The 6,000-nt window shown below is 57.6% G+C and overlaps 1 protein-coding gene across 2 annotated transcripts in view; it reads left to right on the top strand.

Annotated features, from left to right (window-relative positions):
- The first annotated feature begins 4,351 nt into the window (after window positions 1-4,351).
- The window catches only part of Fbln1 (fibulin 1), a 63,337-nt gene continuing 61,688 nt past the window's right edge, over window positions 4,352-6,000 (top strand). For both annotated transcript variants that reach the window (XM_015501801.2, XM_015501802.2), the window contains exon 1: window positions 4,352-4,370. The gene's annotated coding sequence lies outside the window, so the exon portion shown is untranslated. The remainder of the gene's footprint in view (window positions 4,371-6,000) is intronic.

Below are 6,000 nucleotides of genomic sequence, written 5' to 3'. Positions count from 1 at the left end.
GTCCCCTTTGTAGGGTCCCCGTCCCCGTTCCCGGGCCGCGCTCCTTGGAAGTTCTGCAGCTGCCAGGACTCAGAGCCGCGTGTGCAGCCCAGCGCTGCGCATCCGGGGCGGTCATCGTGCAGGCTCCAGAGCCGCTGGCCGGGACGTCCCCTCCCTTCTCTCTCCTGGTCGGCCCTAACACATTCCTCGCTTAGGGGTCTTGTCTTAAAGATGGGACCCTACTCTCACGTCCCTCTTCCTCTAGCGCGCCCTGTCACCCACCCTCCTACCCCAGTCCTGGCACATAGACTCGGCCGCGAAGACCCCAACCTGGGTCCTTGGGGGAGGGGAACACTTTGCCCCGAAGCCCCTTGGTGTGTCTTTTCCCACTGCCCCAGCCCCACCCCAAGTGGGGGCTGTTGTACCATCTTGCTGAGGAGCAAACTGAGGAAAGGGGGCAGTAATTTGACCAAGAGACAGTCGTTTTTGGGGTAGGGAAGTGGACAGGAAGAAATCAGAAAGTAAGGGTGAAGCTGGAGGACTTCAAGGTGGTAGTCCTCCTTGGGATCTGGCCATCTCCTCCCTTCTTGCCCCCCTGGGACACAGGACCCAAGGCAGTGCTTCTGCCAGGCTTCGTGTTCAGCTGGGACAGGGGACAGGCTACTTCCAAACCTACCACCCTGTGGCAAGGTGGGAGGGGTGTCCTCTAGCAAATCTGTGGCCCAGAACCTCCTCTCCCAGCCCTGGGACCAGCAGTGCAGGGATAGTGCCACCCACGCGGTGCCTTTCTCTCTCCAGATCCTCCAGGCCTGGTGTGGTGGGGGTGGCAGTCCCAGTGCCTATGGATCACAGCAGCTGCTGGGCGGGAGAGCCATGACCTCTGACCTCTCTGCTGGCCCATGGCTTCTCAGGGCCATTAGCCAGGCCCTGCACAGCTGGGGTCTTTGTTTATCCCGGGGCCCAGGTCCAGACCACCCCTGGAATCTCAGATTCTTTATCCCTGGTTTAGTTTAGTTTCTTTTGAATTCTCTGATCACTACCCTCCTCCTTGGTCAAAAGGTCACTTGTCCCAGATAATGCCTGCAGGGGATTTAAGAGGAGGCTGCAGGAGGGGGACAAGGAGGGGGGTTGGCTCTGCAGAGGCTCTGGCTAGGTTACTGCTGCAGGCCTCTGGGGACTCGGCTTGTTCTGGGCACTGGCTCCATCCTGGGCATCCCTGGGTCCCTCCTCAGGTTGGAGACTATGGGGAGGCCAGGGCTCAGTGTTGATGTGTCCCCCGACTCCCAGGAGCTCCTGGGGGACTTGGAGGAGATGGTGCTTGGGGAGGAGCTGGAAGCAGCGTTGGTAGAACATTCTGGGCAGGGTGGACATTTGTGTCACTGTTAGGCAGGGTAAAGACCCAGAGAAGGCCTTGGAGCTGTCAGGCAGGCAGCACAAGGCCACAGAGACACTGCTACAGATCCAGAGAGAAGATGTAGTCAACTCTCAGGAATCCAGGAGCCCCGAGTCCCCCCTCACTGACCTCCCCCGTGCTTTTGGAGAAAACTTTGCCCTTGCATGTTTGACTTTGAGCTCCCAGGACTGGCCAGCCCAGAACCCCTCACTACCTCACTGATCCGTCTTCATAGACAAGCTCCCAACCTGAAGGGTTTAAAAAGTCTGAGCGAGCAGAGTTGTGCTGTCCTGTGGCCCTAGCTGTTTCTTGCGGGCAGAACCCTCTTTGAGTCTGGAAACAGTTTGGTGTGGTCTGGGAAGACGAGGTCAGAAGGTGCCCAGGTCCTTCCTGCAGCCTAGTAGGACTGTGGGGAGCACCACCATGGGGCCCCATCCTGGAAAAGAGTGAGCCCTTTTGCTAATCTGCTGGGGTTCAGTCAGTATCGGGCCATGTAGAAGGGCCCTGATCTTTCTTGGGGCAGATGTAAGATGAGGGCCTGTCTGTCCTGTGTCTGTCTGTCCTGTCCAGCTGCCCCGAGCCCTGGTGTGTGAAGGAGGGGGAGGAGGTGGGTGTTGGGAAAAACAGTTGTGTTTTCTCTGAGGCTTTCTTGGCCTCTGACTGCAACAGGGCAGAGTTTCCCACTGATTAAAAGAAAGCGGGTTGGGAGGAGAACAAAGGCTGGAGGACCTGGCTCAGGACCATGTGGCACGCACTGGGCTCCTGGAAGTTTCCCAGTCGGGAGGGGGGGCCGAGCGCTTGATGTTAGAAGATGAGCCTGGGGTGCTCTGGGTGGGGGTGGCCCTGGGACCTCTCCTGGTTCTGCCCGAGGCCCCCCAGCTTGGGCTGCATGCCCTGTCCCTGCTGGACCAGCCTGGGACAGCTCACTCATCTTCAGGTCCCAGCAGGGTACATGGGGCCCAAGGGACTAGAAACCAGTCTGTCTCTCTCCAGAAAGACTCATGGATGGCTTGGAGCGTTTTCTCACCTATAAAATGAAGATAACAGAAGGCTCCTTCTTAGGTGGCTTTGAAGATTAAGGGGAGAACCCAGGACAGAGCCACCATGGTCTCTGTTATTATTAGCTGTCATTGGTGTTGACCCTTCCTGGGGTCAACCCTAACCCTAACCCTAACCCTAACCCTAACCCTAACCCTAACCCTAACCCTAACACCTTCCAAGACGGCCCTGAATGTTCTGCTAATACCAGCTCTCCAGCCTGGAGCCGGGAAGCAGCCCTGCAGGGCCACAGCTGAGCGGTGCTGGCCCCAGCAAAGGCAGCCACCCACCCCTTCTCTCAAGCTCTGGAACAGCTCTGGGGCTGGATACTGCTGTAGGTCTGGGGATTTGGCAGGAAGGAGAGAAACTCTGCCCTCCTGGGAGCCCTGTTGACAGAAGGAGCCCTCTGGCAGTCCGGAAGCCTTCCTGGAGGAGGAGACCTTGGCTGAGTCTGTGGGCAGGGCTGGGAGGATGGCCCCTGAAGCCTGCAAGTTATCAGGAGGGTCTTACACCGGGGCCAGCCCTGGAAGCTGGGGTCCCTTGAGATCATTTGCTCATTCATTCATTCACAGTCAACGACTGAGTGACTGCTCAGCAGTCACTGGTCAGATGTGCTGGTCCCAGTTCTGAAAGTGACTCAGAGATAGTGGCCCAGTCCTGCACCCTCTCCATCCCTTTCCAACACTATGGATTGAGAGTGTGCCCTGCTCTGGGCAATTGTTGGAACTGAGGGGCTTTTGTCCGTAACTAGCGTGACTCTCAACAACCCTGTGAAGTGGGTGACCCAGATTCACCTGAACCTCCTTTTCCTTCTGGATTGGTCATGTCACCTGCTAGAGTAGAAATGGACTGTAAGGTTTGATTTTCACATTTGAAGGCTTGCTTCTTATTTTGGTTTAAAAAAATCTCTCTGGATCTGGGAGTCGGTGCTGCCATGTAGGGTCAGGCGGCACCCGAGCTCCGTCCACCCACCTCCCTCACAGCGCTGGGACTAGAGCGCCTGTCCCCCCCCGGGGACCTGTAGTACCTGGCTGCCCCTCACATTGATCTCACCAGGAGACACTGTCACTGTTCCCATCATACAGGGGAGGACACCAAGATGCAGGGAGCATGTCCCCAGCACACAGTGGCACCAGGACTCCAGGCAGTGTCACCCTGCTAACCAGGACACTCCGTGGTGTCACCAACCCCAGTCTGACTGGTCTGAAGTCCAGCTTTAGGGGAAGCTGGTTTCCTGCGGTTGCAGTGAGCCTGGGTAGACCTTTAACGCAGAGCAGGGTTTGGAGCCCACTCGTGCATGGCCTTGGGCCAGGTCCTGAGTCTCTTCCCCTCCCCGGCCCCACTGGCCGGGTCCCTTGAGATCATTTGCTCATTCATTCATCCACAGACAGCGACTGAGTGACTGCTCAGCAGGCACTGGGCAGAGTCCCCGTCCTCCGGGTGCTGAGTACAGGGTTAATCATTTGTGCTAAGTGCTGGAAAGTTCAGGGAACAAAGAGACCGTGCAGGGCAGGAAACAGATGTGCCCTATGTGAGCCTGCGTGCTGGGGGTGGCCAGGGAGGGCACTGGAGGAAGGGCAGGGGGCTGGCGTGGCAGGAATGCACTGGCCGGGGGAAAGGAGGGCCCTGGGTGGCCTCACCAGCAGGGTACGGGATCCAGCCAGCAGGTGCAGAAGATGCGAGGCTGGTGGTGAGAGAGGCAGAGGCCCTGGGGGAGAGGGGCCCTGGAGGCCTAGGACCCCCTTGGACAGGGTGGGATGCTACAGAGATGACCAGGTGTGGATGGCCCATGTGACATGTGGCACAGGAAGTGGCTGCCTGAGAGAGCCTGGGGGAAGGTCACTCCCCTCACCTCTCAAGCTGTGCCTTCTGCCCCTTCTGCCTTGCTGCATCCTCCTAGGTCTCTGTCTCAGACCCTTGGGGTCTCTGTGACTGCTGGGGACATGCTCAGGAGTGGCAGGTGAGGCTTCAAGGACACAGGAACTCTTGGGTGGGGCTGGGGACTGGAGCCCTAAGAGCAGACGCCAGCTCACCCTGCTGTTTCCCAAGGAGGCCTGGTGGCCTTGGGTCTGTCCCCACCGGGTCCTGTGAGGCATGCAGAGGCTGCCAGCTGCCCAGGGCCCTGCGCTGGCATTTTCTTGTATTTCTGGATTCCCAGGTCCCGGGGTTCCTGGACCCAGGGAGTCCCCACAGCTCTGCACAGCTTCAGACAAGGTGCCAGTGTTGATGGGCATGGTGCCCGCAGGGTGTGTGAACTAGGAGGCACCGGGACACAGGTGGCAGGATCCCGTTCCCTTTCCAGAGCACCTGAGTCTTAGCCACTGCTGAGCTGCCTTTAGGACACTAGATCCCGTGGCTCACAGGCCACTCGGGAATGTGTTTGGACATTGCCCCGAACCCCTAAGATGTTTACAGCTAGCAGGCTGACATTCTGGAAGCTTCCACCCAGAGACTGGTAACGAATCCCTCTGACTGACAGCCCAGCATCTATAGTCTGAGAAAGACCATGTGGCCATGTCCTCACCACAGGTCGAGGGCCTCTCCCCGTCCCTCTAAACCATGAGCCTCTCTGTGCCTGAGAACCCGCATCGTCATCCCCACGATCCATGTCCATGCCATAATCTTTAGAAAGCCTGACGTACCTGGAAGCAGTTGAGTTTCACTGCTGTGGCAGGTGGCAAATGGTGTCTGAGCCCTGGGAACTGAGCCCCCGTCCGCCTGGACACTTCAGGTGGGTGTCGCTTTCCAGAAGGCCACTGCCGGTGGGCGGGTGCAGGCCACCTGGCAGCATGTCAGTCCTGGGGAGTGTGCCGTTCCCACCAGGGCAGCTTCTCTTGGATTTCAAAGACTCTTCCTTGGTCAGGATACAGACTAGGCCCTTGCCCTGGATTGTCCTGTTCAGCTTCCCACCCTACACTGCGTGCACTCACCCCACTGTGCCTCTGAAGGAACCAGGCCCCCCGGGTTAGTGAGATGGGCAGCCAAGTCGAGGCTGGGCACTGCTTCTATTCATTCATTCATTCATTCATTCTTAGTACTGGGCACTGAACACAGGGGATTTTTACCACTGAGTTACATCCTACCTCTTGTTATATTTTATTTTGAGACAGAGTCTTGCTAAGTTGCTGAGGATCTCGTTAAATTGCTGAGGCTGGCCCCACACTTTGGATCCTCCTGCCTCAGCCTCCTGATTGCTGGGTGTGTCACAGTGCCTGGCAAGACTGGGCAGTTTCACCCCCTGCACTGACCGTGGAATGTCTGGTGCAGGGTTAACTAAATTTGCAAGGGCTTGTTCTTGGCTTGCACTGAGTGTTCTTTGTGGGCCTCACCACCTGGTCAGATGACAGGGATTACATTGGAACTGTGGATGATGAGAGTTTCTTCTCAGATAAAAAAGGAGCTAATCAGTGAGAGAAGATTCCAGATTGTCCCCAGAGCGCGGCAGTGGGTCAATGAGCCTGCCTGGCAGTTGAGAGACAGGGTGATCTGGGTGGGCTTGGGAAGCATGCAGCGTGGGACTTAACCTGGAAATATAGATCATGGAGCCATCATGGTCGTTGGTGGTCAGGGGACAGGAGCAGCAGGGCTGG

The sequence above is a fragment of the Marmota marmota genome, unplaced genomic scaffold (genome assembly GCF_001458135.2).
Source record: "Marmota marmota marmota unplaced genomic scaffold, marMar, whole genome shotgun sequence".
In the NCBI taxonomy this organism is placed as follows: domain Eukaryota; kingdom Metazoa; phylum Chordata; class Mammalia; order Rodentia; family Sciuridae; genus Marmota; species Marmota marmota.
The sequence above is the reverse complement of the archived record's forward strand: the minus strand, read 5'-3'. Positions and strand labels throughout refer to the sequence as shown.